Genomic DNA, 14993 nt, shown 5'->3' on the forward strand with positions numbered 1-14993 from the left:
GAGAAGTTGCTCTGTGGCAGGGAATGGAAACGGCGCGGCCGTTGGGGAAAACGGCATGGAGGTGCCTCAAAAAAGAAACAGAGAATCACCGCGTGACCCAGCGATTCCGCCTCTGTGACGACACTCAGAAGGACTGGAAGCAGAGACTCGGACAGATTGTGTCTACACCTGTGTTCACGGCAGCATTTCCCACAGTTGTCAACGGTGGAGACGCCCATGGATGGATGATGTGGTCTGTCCAAACAATGCCTCTCATCCACCTTAAAGGACCAGGAAGTTCTCACACAGGCCACAGCACGGATGGACCCTGAGGACATGATACTGGGTGAAATAAGCCTGCCACAAAGGGACAAACGCTGTCTGATTCCACTAATATGAGGTCCGTAGAGGAGTCACATTCGTAGAGATGGAAAGTACCAGAGAGGTGACCGGGGGCTGGGGGAGGGGAGCAGGCACTTAGGGTTTAATAGGGACAGACTCTCAGTTTGGAAAGATGAAAAAGCTCTGAAGACAACGGTGATCATGACTGTACAAAACGTAAACTGTGCTTAATGCCAAGAAACTGCGCAAAAATGGCTAAGCTGGTACGTTTTATGTTGCGTACATTTTACCACAACCAAAATGAAAAGATTGAAAAGGGGTTCCAGCTCTATTATTGGAACTAATTTATACATTACAGTTCTATTGTAATGAACATCCCAGGTTCGCCCAAACTGAAAAAAGTAACAAGACAAAACCAAACCAAACCCCAAAGACCCTGTCTTGATTTCTTAAAGGAAGGATTCTGCTGTTGGTTCGTCCCACAGACCCTTTCTCTCCGAGCCTCATTCACTCTCCCATTTCAAATGCCTGTCTTGCCTTTAGATTGAGGGGGTACTGAGTCATTATTTCTAGACTTCTCTTTTATAGCCTGCAAAAAGCCTTTCTTGTATAAACTGTGCCGCTAAGACGTTTGTCTGTCCTGGCAGAAGTTTATAATCTGTCCTCGACACTGCACAGCGCTGGGGGGAAGTGAGCGCCTTCAGATGCAGCTGGAGTCACCGCGTTCACACGGGACCGGGATGGGGGAGGAAGGGCGTGGGGGACCCCGCCTGTGATGTCCCCATGCTGGCCCTGCCTGCAGGTGCCGGCCCAGGGCATGGGGCAAGCGGGGAAGCGGCATTTGGGGCGGAGGATGCAGATGGAGACTGAGATAGAGCTTGGCGGCTGAGATGAGCCCCGAGGCTTGGGGCCCTGTGTCCTCAGACGAAGGGGGCCCGGGGGCCCCTTGAGGCCGGGTCAGCATTTCACAGATGGTGGGTTCTCTGCTCGCCCCGCACACGGTGCAGAATCCAGCCAGCGCTCCCCTGGGGTAGCCTGACCGCAAGCACCACGCGGAGCCACAAAACCAGCGTGCTTGAATGTCCGGAGGAGGTGAGAGAGGCTCCAGGAGGACCGTGTGGCCAGCTGGGCCCTGGAAACGTGGCGTCCCTGTCTGATGCCCGCGGCTTCGGGACGCCGCATCTGTCGGTGGTTCAGAGACACAAGGCGCTTTGACTCAGATTTTCCTGGCTCTTCCTGAGCAAGGCTCATTTCTGTCTCGCTTGTGACCACAGACCAAGCCTCTAAGCCTGCAAGTCCCGCAGCCCTCAGAGGCTACTGGTCGTTAGCCTTGGGGGATGCATCGTTCCTCGTCTGCACTGTGTTTTTATTGCCCATAAACTACGTCTCTCTCCGAGGATGACTGTCTAGCACCAACCGTTAACGCAGATGGAGTACAGGCCTCTTAGCGAGAAGCATCCCTCTGTCTCCTGTTCGTTGGCCGCTCCTGGCTCCCTGTGATGGGGGCCAATGACGTCATGTCCTTGTTTTCCTCCCTTTGTCAGTAAACTTCTCACCCGTGGCTTCTCCGACGGGAAATCTGGCTTTGGCAGTAAAACCCCAGTCTTCCCTTTTCTGGAACACACTGTCCCTTTTTTCTTTTTATTAAGGTGAAATTCCCAAACCACAAAAGCATCCGTTGTAAAGTGGCTTCCGGTGCATTCACAGTGTCCCCTGTCCATCACTTCCATCTATTCCAAAATACCTTCATCACCCCAAAGAATCCCACTCCCACCACCATCATTCCCACCCCGCCTCCAGCCTCTGGTAACCACCCTTCCGCTTTCGGTGTCTGTGGGCTTTACCCACTCGGAGTATTTCACATCAGTGGAATCATACTTATGATACGTGACCTTTCATGTCTGGCTTCTTAATACAAGGTTTTTGAGGTCCGTCCACATCATAGCTTCAGTCACTACTTCACGCTATGGATGACTAAGATTCCATTGTGTGGATAAACCAGCTCGTTATGAACAAACTGTGAACACGCACAATCTGCGCTCAGTCCTTTCGGGTCTATTACTGAGGAGTGGACCGGCTGTACCACTCGGTGACTCTAAAGTCTTGAGGAGCTGCCAGGCTGTGATCCCCGGCGGCTGCCTCATTTTACATTCTTATGAGCAATGTGTGAAGATCCTAAACTTCTCTACAATCCCGCCGTTAATTGCTATTTTCTATTTTTTAAAAAAATAAAGCCTAGAGGTTGTGAATCGGGGTCATTCTGAAGAGGAATGGGGAAAAGCCAGGAAGAGCCTGGAGGGCATCTGAGTTATCCCTCGTCCTCCAGGATGGAACCCCAGGATGGTTCCAAGCCCTTCACTGCATGCCCTTCGAGGCTGGGGCTGAAAGGACAGTCGTGCCAGGGTCCGAGCCCTGGGCGCGCGTGCTTCAGTCATCAGGGGTGAGATCCTCCTAGGGCAGCCTGTGCCCCGGGGCATCTAGGGTGTCTGCAGAGAGCAGCTGGCGGGACCGGTAACAGAAAGGGTCCTGCTCTGTCCTGATGGTCATCCTATCAGCTTCCGGCCTCAGACGGCAAGTCCCGATCGGAAAAGCTACTTCCTCCTCTTCCTTTCCTTTTGTGATAAGCGATGTTAAAAATAAAAAGTACCCCAGAAAGGGTAGGCCTGTAGCTTAAAGGTCTTTGCAAAAACTTCTAAAACTCCTAACAGTCCCACAAAATACTTGATGAAAGTATTTCCATAAAATACTTCTCAAAAGCCAGCAGACACCTGGCAAGGAGCCGTGAGCTCGTGGGCTCTGCCTCTGCCCGCCGGAGACTTGGTTTGTGTCATGCATCACCTTGCTTGGGTTTCCCTGGTGGCTCAGAGGTTAAGGCATCTGCTGCGGGAGGCCAGGGTTCGATCCCTGGGTCGGGAAGATCCCCTGGAGAAGGAAATGGCAACCCACTCCAGTACTCTTGCCTGGAGAATCCCATGGAGGGAGGAGCCTGGTGGGCTACAGTCCACGGGGTCGCAAAGAGTCGGACATGACTGAGCGACTTCACTTTCTATCACCTTCCTAGGGAAGCGATAATGAGAGGATCTTGCGATCCTCTGTTCTCTGGGATGGAGCCCTGTGAAAGCTTTCAATAAACGGGGCTCCTCTCATTTTACCCCCAGGACAACTGTGTGAAGTCGGCGTCACCCTCGCTTGAGAGGGGAGGTAACGGGGGCCTGGGGGGCTCAGGGTTAGGGATGACGGATGCATTTAGGTCTGGGGGGGATTCCATCTTCCATGACACCCTTGCTGCTCCAAGAGAGGTCGGGGAGCCTTATCCGCACCTCGCGGGAACCGCAGAGTCTCAGCCCCGCCCAGCCCTCCTGGGGCGGCACAGACGTGATCCTGGGAGGGCTCCTAGCACGCTGAAGTCTGAGAACCGCTGCCTGACCCCGCCCTCCTCCCCTTCATGGGAGAAGGCTGGTATCTTTTTATCTTTAAACTTTTAATTTTGCATTGGGGTATAGCTGATTAACAATACTGGGATCGTTTCCGGTGGACAGCAAAGGGACTCAGCCATACACACGTATCCATTCTCCCCCAGACTCTCCCTGCATCCAGGCTGCCACATGACGTTCAGCAGAGTTCCCCGGGAAGGTATCTTCAAAGAAGAAAACTCTCCTAAGCACAAGATTGCACCTCAGAAACAAGGTCAGTCTTCCTGGGCTGGGCAGAGGGAAAGCTAATGTTTCTGTGTGTTGAAGAGTCTTTCTAATTGAATTGTCTCGCCCTTAGGCTCCAGTGATAATTCCAGGAAGGGACACGCGGGGCATGTGAGGGGTGAGGGGTGCTCACGGTCTCTCCCTTTGGGAAACCATCGTGGAGGAGGAGTGGGTCATCCTGGCTGGTTCTGGAAGCTGGAGTCTGGGCCGGCAGAGGGCACACAGGGCCCAGACGTGAGCACACCCGGCTTAAAAACACGACCCCGAGGGGAATGCACTGCACGTCCTGAGACGCTGACTAAGCCTTCATGCACTTGGAATTCTCACTTCTGGGAAAAGGGGCGAAATATATTTGTGCACACGCTGCGAACTCCAGGACCTCAGCCTCTGAAATAAACGTGCAGGACGGATGCTCGGTCAAGGCCCGGAGAAATCACGCCTCACCTGCAAACACCCGCAAGGAGGTGCCCTCTGCCATCCGGTTTATTAACCCGAGCACTCGTGTTGGGTAAGGGAGGAAAGTTTCATTTATCAAGGAAGGACAGAGAGAAACACTTCCAGGGACCAGCCCACGTCACTGCACATCAGGACTTTTAATCTACGGTATGGTGTTTTCCTGGTAGCACAAGAATCAGCTTTTCGTGCCAGCTTCTGAATAGTAGGAAATCCCTTCTCCTTCCTAAGGGTACTCTTCCTGTCTCGCCTTTTATGGGCCCCGGGTGCCCCTCCAGGCACCTGCATCCTCCCAAACCCTGGGGGCCCCTCCTGCCCTCCACCTTCCCGCCCTTCCGAAGCAGTGACCTGTGACCTTCGCCTTTCCAATGCAGTGACCTGTGACCTTCGGGGGATTCCGGCCCCAGGCCCAGTTCACCCTTGGAGCTGTTCACACACAGTTGAGAACATGGCAAACGGCCCCAAAGGTGGGAAAGACCATCTTTTAAGATTCAGGAAAATATTTTGCTCAGCTAAATTTTAGAATCACTCACCTTTCTTAGGGATGACCGCTAGGATTTGTGAGCAATTTCTGATCACCTGGCAGGGTGAATTAGTGACTATTCCAAGCCGATGATAATGTGACCGTTAGTATTGGACAGGACGTTACATATACCTGTGAGTCAACTGGGGCGCCCCCGGTGGCTCAGACGGTAAAGCGTCTGCCTGCAGTGTGGGAGACCTGGGTTCGATCCCTGGGTCGGGAAGATCCCCTGGAGAAGGAAATGGCAACCCACTCCAGTATTCTTGCCTGGAAAATCCCATGGATGGAGGAGCCTGGTGGGCTACAGTCCATGGGGTCACAGAGTCGGACACGACTGACTGGACAGCTGCCTACTCCAGGCAAAACAGACAGACAGTTGGCTTAACTGATGTTAACTCTGCCGCCCTTTCCTCTAGATTCTTATCCATATACAACAAAACATCAGTCCCACCCTGGGTGCAATCCCAAAAAAGGTTTCACGTATTCCCCAATGAGAACGACATGGCCTCCCTGTTCTCCAAAATGGTCTGACACAGACGGTAGTGCTGATATGAAGGAAATGACATCCATATGCAAAGAAGCAAGCCTTGACCCTCAGCTTGCTCCACAGACAAGACAGAACACAGACCTAAGTGTCTGGGTAGGGCTATGAGACTTTCAGAAGAAAAGGAGCATAGGAGAGAATCTCTGTGACTCTGGATTAGGCGAGGGCTGCTTCCATCAGCGGAGAAGGCAATGGCACCCCACTCCAGTACTCTTGCCTGGAAAATCCCATGGACAGAGGAGCCTGGTAGGCTGCAGTCTGTGGGGTCGCTAGGAGTCGGACACGACTGAGCAGCTTCACTTTCACGCATTGGGGAAGGAAATGGCAACCCGCTCCAGGGTTCTTGTCTGGAGACTCCCAGGGACGGGGGAGCCTGGTGGGCTGCCGTCTATGGGGCCGCACAGAGTCGGACACGACTGAAGCGACTTAGCAGCAGCAGGCTCCATCAGACACGAAACTCACAAGCCGTAAGAGACAAAAAGCTGAGACAGAAACATTTGATCTTCAAAAGGTTCTGTCTGAAACATAAAAAGCAGGCCACACACTGAGAGAAATACTCACAAGACACATATGTGATAAATGACTTTTATCCAGAGTATAGACAGGGCTCTCAGAAATCAACAGTAAGGAAACGAACAACCTGATTGGAAAAACGGGTAAAAGATCTGAACAGACTCTTCATCACAGAAGAGGTGCAGACGGAAAACAGGCAAGGGGCTCAACACCATGGGTCATTAGGGAAAAGCAAACTAAATGCAGACTAAGGCGTAACTGAGAAGGCAGTGGCACCCCACTCCAGAACTCTCGCCTGGAGAATCCCACGGATGGGGGAGGCTGCCGTCCATGGGGTCTCAAAGAGTCGGACACGACCGAGCGACTTTACTGGCGCTTTTCACCTTCATGCACTGGAGAAGGCAATGGCCACCCACTCCAGTGTCCTTGCCTGGAGAATCCCAGGGACGGGGGAGCCTGGTGGGCTGCCGTCTATGGGGTCGCACAGAGTCGGACACGACTGAAGCGACTTAGCAGCAGCAGCAGCAAGGTGTAACTGTGGCTGCCGGAGCGGCTGACGTGCCCACTCAGAGAAGACTGGCAAGGCCAAGGACTGCTGGGGGTGCAGAGAAAGCGCGTCAGAGCTGTCGGGGACGCAGCCCCGGGCGGCTGAAGCCAAACACACACTTGCAGAAGCCCTGGAGGTAAGTGCTCAGAGCGGGGCAACGTCTTTCAGCTGAAAACCGGAAACGACCCGAGTCTCCATCAGGGGGTAAGCAGACTGTGGTCCATGCACGAAAGGGAAAGCTACTTAGTAACAAAAATGGAAGAAGGTATCTGATGCGTGCAAAGGTGAGGGGGATCTCAGGGGCACTGCCCTCGGTGAAGGATCCAGATACAAGGCTGAGTTCTGTCTGTCCTGTTAATGCTATACTGCGCTATTATCCTGGCTAGGTGATGTTCTAGAGACAGAAAGCAGAGAAGCAAATGCTAGGTCAGGAGACAGAGGGAGGGGACGGACTGCGAAGGGCATAAAGCACAGAGCCACAGCAAAGCGACTGTGTGGTCCGAGACCCGCTTTATGTCACGACTCTGGTGGTCGCTGCACGGAGATGTTTGTTAGATTTGCCAGTTTTCATAGAATCACGTGGAAATTACATCCCAATAAACCTGACCTAAAATCAAAGAAACAAAACAAAAAAAAAGGGGTCTGGCGAAAGCAAAGATGAAGAAGGCAATCTCTGAAGCTCACAGGCAGATTGCATAGGACCAGTTCTTCTGGTGCATCCTTACAAGTGAATGGATAACACAGATAATATTGGTAAATGGAGGAAAAGAGGATGCTTGTAAAAGGATATTTTAAAAACATCCAGGCTTCCCTGGTGGCTCAGATGGTAAAGAATCTGCCTGCAATGCGGGAGAGCGAGGTTCGATCCCTGGGTTGGAAAAACCCCCAGGAGAAAGAGTGGCAACCCACTCCAGTATTCTTGCCTGGAGGATTCCATGGACAGAGGAGCCTGGCAAGTACAGTCCATGGGATCGCGAAGAGTCGGACGCGACTGAACGACTAACATAACACAAAAATATCAGCAAGATGCTTTTTAAAATGTGTGCCAAGGAAATGAAAGAATTTCAAGAAACCAAGACGGAGCTCTCCTTGCCTGGAAGCGGGTCTGTCTAAGCACGACCTGACAGGAATTAGAACAGTCCAGCCCGCGGCCCGTGGGGTAGCTGGGCCAGAAGCCTGTCAGGACCAAATTAAAATCAGGAGCAGAAGATACACCATGGGTGTCACTGGTCTCCATCGTGTGTGATTTTCACAAAGAACGAAAGCAGAGGGGGTCACCTGTGATCACAAGATGCTATTGGCTAGTTTATCTGAGACGATGTGACTTGGAAAGACTCACATTTTAAAGCGAAGGAAAGATGGATCCTCTCTTTTTCTCCACCCACAGGACCAGTAAGCCTGAAAACTGTGTTCCTAGTTCTAAAAATAGGCAGCGCATGGGCAGTCGGACACAATGGCTTTAGCCCAGCGCGAGGCTGAGCTTTTTATAGTCTGGATGTGATTTGCCTTGGCACAGGCTGGGAAGGCCGATTTTCTGGAAAAGCCTTCCACCGCCTCTGTGCTTGTAGCAGTAAGTACATTTCATCCGCCCAAAGACGAATCCTTGCTTAACAGACAGACTGGATTTCCTAAGTTCTCCAAGAAGGCATGGAGGAGGGTCGTGTGGATGAGCCAAAGGCCTCGGGGAGCAGAGATGGCGGCCAAGGAAGGGCCTGGAAAAAGCTGATTCTGGGCTCTGGCTGTCAGGCTCCCATGGCTATGAAACACTCTTTCCAGCCCAGCAGCTGACAGTATGGAAACAGCAACAACCAGAGCATTGTCAAGTAGCCTTGACGTCATCATGAGTTACTGTGCAGGGCAGCCCTGGACGTGCCTGCAAGACGGGGAAGGGACACCTGCTCTAGGAGGGAACTCTGACGTCACCGGAATTATAAAAACATTCTCCAACCATAAAAAGAGAGAAATAGTGGCATCTGCAGTGACATGGTGGACGCAGACACTGTCACACTGAGTGCGGTGGGCCAGGCAGAGAAAGACAGGGATCACGGGGTACCGCTCATGCGTGGACTCTGAAAGCATGGTACAAAAGAACCTATTTACAAACCAGAAATAGAGACATAGGAACAGATAGAACAAACTCATGGTTACCAGGAGGCAAGGGGGAGAGATGAATTGAGAGACTAGGACTGAAGTATACACACTGTGGTCCGACCCTTGAGTCGTGTCTGACTCTGTGGCCCCATGGACTGGAGCCCACCAAGCTCCTCTGTCCAGGAAATCTTCCAGCAAGAATACTCCAGGGGGTCTTCCTGACTCGGGGGTTGAACCCACGTCTCTTGTGTCCCCTGCACTGACAGGAAGACTGTTTGCCACCAGTGCCGCCTGTGAAGCCCCGCACACGCGTGCGTGCCCAGTCCCTTCTGTCGCGTCCAGTCCTTGCGACCTTAGGGATGCCAGGCTCCTCTGTCTGTGGGGTTCTCCAGGCAAGAACACTGGAGTGGGCGGCCATGACCTCCTCCGGGGGACCATCTTACCCAGGGATCGAACTGCATCTCTTATGTCTCCTGCACTGTCAGCTGGGTTCTTTACCAGTAGCGCCACCATAAAATAGATAGCTAATAAGGACCAACCTAGACAGCATATTCAAAAGCAGAGACATTACTTTGTCCACAAAGGTCCATCTAGTCAATGCTATGGTTTTTCCAGTGGTCATGTACGAATGTGAGAGTTGGACTATAAAGAAAGCTGAGCACCAAAGAATTGATGCTTTGAACTCTGGTGTTGGAGAAGACTCTTGAGAGTCCCTTGGACTGCAAGGAGATCCAACCAGTCCATCCTAAAGGAGATCAGTCCTGGGTGTTCATTGGAAGGACTGATGCTGAAGCTGAAACTCCAGTACTTTAGCCACCTGATGCAAAGAGCTGACTCATTGGAAAAGGCCCTGATGCTGGGAGGGATTGGGGGCAGGAGGAGAAGGGGACAACAGAGGATGAGATGGCTGGATGGCGTCACCGATTCGATGGACATGAGTTTGTGTAAAGTCCGGGAGTTGGTGATGGACAGGGAGGCCTGGCGTGCTGCAGTCCATGGGTTGCGAAGAGTCGGGCATGACCGAGCGGCTGAACGGAATGGAACGGAAGGACCTACTGAACAGCACAAGGAGCTCTACTCAGCGCCCTGTAACGGCCTGCATGGGAAGAGAACCTAACCCCGAGTGGGAATAAGTGTGTGTGTGACTGACCCACTTGACTGTGCTGCAGAAACTAACACAGCACTATGAGTCAGCTATGCTCCAGTAAAAGTTAATTTTTATAAAGACGATCGGTGATCAGCACAGCTCGCAGTGGATATCTAGGGGCTCAATTGTAGACAATCTATTTCAGACACCAGCTCCTTAGGAGTCCTCTTAAATCACATCCGTAGGCCAGTTCATGCGTGCAGCGTCATGACAGGCTGTCTCGGTGACTGCCCCGTGTGGAGCCCTGCGCCCGTGGACAGCCCGCAGCCCGGGAACACGGCCTCTGGCGGGAAGAGCGAGAGGAAACACGGTGTCTGGCTTTCCAAACAGCGGCCTCCCCGCCGAGAGGACCCACCGGGCTGGCAGCCTTTGAGAGGGACCTCTTGGCATCCTGGCACAGCCCAGGAACGGAACCAACTATTCTATCTCCTTTCCATTTAGACTAAACACAGTCACAAGAAAGAAAAATATTCTCGAGGTTGGCATTATATTTAGTTGGTCTGTTATGAAAAAAAAAATTGGCCAACAAAGGAGAAAAGATTCAGAGCCAGGGCGGGTTCCGACTTGGCTGGCACGGGGCTCTTCCTCCTGTCCATCTCCTCCGAAATGTTCCTGAAAAGGACAAGTTCTAAATCGAGCTCCACCCTCCCCGTCCAGCAAAAGGCCTGACCGCCTCTCCCCCTCCTTCCTTGGCTTTAATCGACTTCTCTGTTGCTTTATCCTCGTTGACGTTATTTAGGTTTTCATTTCCTTTTCCAGATTTCAACATTTATTTTTAAATTTACATACGGTGGAATCCAGTTTTCCGCCGTGGAGCTCTGAGAGTCTGGACACGTGCTCAGAGCCTCATCCGCTCAAGATGCCAGGCTGTTCCCGCACCCCCTGTCCTCAAGCCCCCTCTGCCTCCTCCGCCCAGCACTGGGCCTCACGGTGGAGCCTCCTCCAGGCGGTCACACACGAGGAATCACTGCCTCTCATCGCTGGGGCTGGCTCTGTTCGCTGAGCACCCGAGACCCGCCGCCCTGCTGTGTGTCTCAGCCGTGTGAGCCCTTCAGTCGTGAAGACTGTCCTATGGTGTCCCGTCGCCGAGACGCTCACCCATCCTCTCCCCGAGGGACAGCTGAATCGCTCCCAGGTTTCGGTCAGCGTGAATGGGGCTACTTAAAATCATTCGGGTACAGTTTTCCTGTGCGTGTGGACGTGCTTTTGTGAACGCCCAGGGCGGGCAACGCTGGGCTTTATGGTAAGAGTGTGTTTGTTTAACTCTATTAAAAAGGCACAGGGCCGTTCTCCAGCCTGTTCCCCTCTGTGTTCCCACCAGCGACACGTCAGAGTCGCAGGCCCCTGTCCGCACCTGGCGGCGTCGGCGCTGCGCCCTCGGCCGGCCTGCGAGCTCTGCTGGGCTGTCATATCGTGGCCTTGACCTCAGTCCTTCCACATTCCTGCCAACCCTGGGTCCCATGCAGGGTCCAGAGTTTCCGCTCCCAACATCATCCTGGCTGCTCCTGGGGCCTCCTTTTGTGGGGAGAACTGCAGCCCAGCCCCCACAAGCCCCTGCCACACGGTCGGCCCTGGGTCACGGGAGCTGTGACCACAGGTTCAGGGTCTTTGCTTTCCTCCAAGAAGAGGAACAACCCACAGTTTCACGTGCCCTCAAACCTCACAAACGTAGGAAAGGAGATAATTCACATGTTTCTACTGAACAGAATGTAAAGAGATCAGCCCCCACGTTCTAACCAATTATGTGGACTTCATTATATTTTCAGGAATATTCAAACATATTCTCAATACATTCTTCAAGAATATATTTTTCAAGGATATTCTCTTCTCATGTGTTATTGTACAAAACGCTTTCTGGTACAGGAGCACCGGCTTGGTTCTTAAGCAGGACTTTTATAGGGAATAACAGTCATTTTTAAATTAGACCAACATTACAACTGGGTTTCCCAGATGGTGCCAGTCGTGAAGAACTCACCTGCTGATGCAGGAGACATCAGAGATGCAGGTTCAGTCCCTGGGTCAGGAAGGTCCCCTGGAGCCGGGCATGGCAGCCCAGTCTAGTGTTCTTGCCTGGAGAATCCCATGGACAGAGGAGCCTGGCCGGCCACAGTCCATGGGGTCACAAAGCGTCGGACACACATGAAGTGACTCAGCACACACACATTACACTGCTTTCAAAGGTACATCCCTGCCCTTCAGCACTGATAGCCTAGCGCTCTCCCAAAGCTTCACACAACTCCGGGCTGGGGAGGGACTCCAGGGAGTGTGTGGACTGCTGGCATCACTGGGAGCCCTGGGACTCTACCCGCGGGACCCAGTCTGCCTCTCAACAAGAGCCCAGGTTGCCATGCGCGCCCCAGAGCCGGAGCGGGCCACTCGGGGACGGTGCCCAGCCCAGGCCTGTGCTGGCTGGCCGCCAGAGCGTCAGCTGTGAAGAGTCTGGCGTCTTAAGAACTTCTGGTCCAGGGTTTCGGGAGAGGGAACGGGTGGAGCTGGGAGTCTGCATTTTTAAACCAGCTCTGCAAGCAGTTCCGGAGCACAGCCAGGCTTCTCACGCAGGACAGGGGAGGGAAAAGCGCGGGGGTCCTCCCAGGAGCCCACAGCGCCGTGTCTGCCAGCACCTCACCGCCTTCTGCCACAGTCCGCGCGGCTCACCCCTGCCGGCTCTGAGGGCGTGCTCTTGAGCATGGGGAGTCTCTGCAGAGGCTGCCAAGGACCTTCAGCTACAAATCCAGGGGTCCCACCAGGGCCCCCACGCAGACCTTGCGGGAGTCTTTCTGTGTGGACGGGCACTGTGACCCAGAAAAACGCTTTAGGATGGAATTTTCCTGTATTTTCAGCATTTACAATACTTTTCCTTTTACAGATTACAGAAGAAAATCCCTCATGCTCAGAGACCCTAGTCCAGAGATTTTAAAGCTGCGTGAGTCTCTGTGAGCGCCTGGGAGCATTTATTTGCCATCCCAGGAGAGACCGGTCCCAGTGCCATGTGCGAGGTCTCTCTCTGCGCAGCAGGTCCCCACCCACTCCTGGCTCCTCCTGTCCCTCGCTCTCACCTTCCCCGTCAGACCTGTGGTCAGTTCGGGGGCCCACCTGCTCTGCACGCCTGAGACGTGTCCCCTTGTGCAGCCTGTGCGGGGGCAGCCGGGCTGGCTGTCTCTCCCCGCCCAGGATCCTGGCACCTCAGGGCCTTTGCACAGCCTGCCCCACGGGCTGGGCTCTCGGGGGCTCTGGAGGCTCTCCCGCGAGCCTCTCTGGGGACGTTTTTCTGACCCTGCACCTGGTCAGGGGCTCGAAAACCTTGCTCCGACCAGAGCACCCTCTGTGCAGGCCTCATCTAAGCCCTGGTCTCCAGCCTCCACCACAGCGTCTGAGACCCAACCTGCTCACGGCGGTTCTGTGACTGAATCACGGCTCTGTGATCACCCCGCTCTGCCCGATGTGCTCCCGCGCAGACGCCGAGGCCACAGTCTTCTGTTTTAGGCCATTTTTAAGACTGTTATGACGGGTTTCTGATTTCCGAAGCACGTCCAAGGTGGAGCGTCAGTGGGTACACGTGGGGGGAATGCTGTTCTCTTGTTCTGTCGCCCCGATTCCTTAAGTCGCCCTAACACGTCAAGACCCATCCCCGCCCGCTCGCTCCCGCGCGAGGCCTGCGGGACTCAGCTCCAGAGGACAGCAGGGTTTTATCTGTGTTGTCAGAGGAAGGCTGCCCAGGACCCTGCGGGGAGCAGGGGACACCCAGCCCTGTCGCAGCCATCGCCAGGCACATGAGGACGACTTCATCTCCCGAGACCACGACAGCAGACGAGGCCGGGCTTGGGACGGCAGGCTCCCCCGTGCGGAGGCTCAGTGCCGGAACGCCTGAACCAGGCCGATCTGAGCACCCTTGTCCGTGATAGATAAGCTGCGCAGAGAGCTACCGTGACTCAGCAGGGTTAAGGGTTACTGAGAAAAGGGGCGAGCTTGCCAGCGTGATCTGAGCTGAGCTAAAAAAGGAAGGCTTTCCATGCTAGCTGACGGTCACTGCTTTAAAATCAAATTTTAACTTCATGCCAGCAAAAGACGCCTGCTTATCACCTCTGGGTTTCCCGGGTAAGAGGAATGCCCCGCAGTTCTGATGACCAACGCTAGGTGGCGGTCAGTCGCGCCCTTCGGGACAAGGACCCACCCCACTCTCGGCTCAGATTCGTTGGGGGTTGCAAGGTCAGCCTCGGTGGGTCAGAGGGCAGGCTCTGCATTCGTCATGGGGAGCTATTCTCCCGTGGTGAAAATTCAGGCGAAAATTCTGACTGCAGAATTCCAACAATGCTGTCTACAGAGCTTATCAAATCCCCTTTTTCAACAACCGGGCAGTTGATCACACTCAGTAATTAATTATTTGATAATTCCCTTCCCTTCTGACTTGCTCAAAGGAATGTGTTCTACATACAGATACAGATATACACATAGATAGATAATTGAGGGATTTTTAAACCTAGAAGCAGTGCAGAGGTCCAAGGGATCGCGACCTAGTGACTGGATTTGGGTCCTCTGTGGCACCAGGGAACATTTCCAGACCAGAGCATTTACCGTTCAGAGCAGGAGCAAAGCGGTTTAATCTCCAGCCCTCCTCTGTGACGTGGGTGCCATTCTTATGTCTGTATCATAAGTGGGGGACTGTGAAGTAAGTCAGAAGGGGAAAAAAATTATCGTGTATTAATGCATTGCATGTGGAATCTGAAAAAGTTGGTACAGATGATCTTATTTGCAAAGCAAAAACAGAGACACAATCGAAGAGAACAAATATGCGGACACCAGGCGGGGAGGGAGGGTGGGGAACTGGGAGATTCGGGTGGACTGTTTGTGACCCTGTGGACGATGCAGTCCATGGGACGCTCCGGGCCAGAGCGCTGGAGTGGGCAGCCATTCCCCTCTCCAGGGGATCTTCCCAACCCAGGTCTCCAGCATTGCAGGCGGACTCTTTACCAGCTGAGCCACCAGCAAAGCCCAGGACACTATTGATATTACGTATAAAATGATAACTAATGAGAGCCTGCTGTATCGCTCAGGGAACTCTGCTCAGTGCTGACCTAAACGGTAAGGAAGTCCAAACAAGAGGGGATACATGTGAACATATAGACCTTCCCAGGTGGCGCCGTGGTAAAGAATCTGCC

General features: G+C 53.4%; 1 protein-coding gene across 1 annotated transcript in view; it reads right to left on the bottom strand.

Moving 5' to 3' along the window:
- Positions 1 to 14993, bottom strand: part of COL4A2 (collagen type IV alpha 2 chain) — a 160532-nt gene that overhangs the window by 55868 nt on the left and 89671 nt on the right. The gene's annotated exons all lie outside the window — the stretch shown is intronic.

This window comes from Odocoileus virginianus, chromosome 8 (assembly GCF_023699985.2).
Source record: "Odocoileus virginianus isolate 20LAN1187 ecotype Illinois chromosome 8, Ovbor_1.2, whole genome shotgun sequence".
Taxonomy (NCBI): Eukaryota; Metazoa; Chordata; class Mammalia; order Artiodactyla; family Cervidae; genus Odocoileus; species Odocoileus virginianus.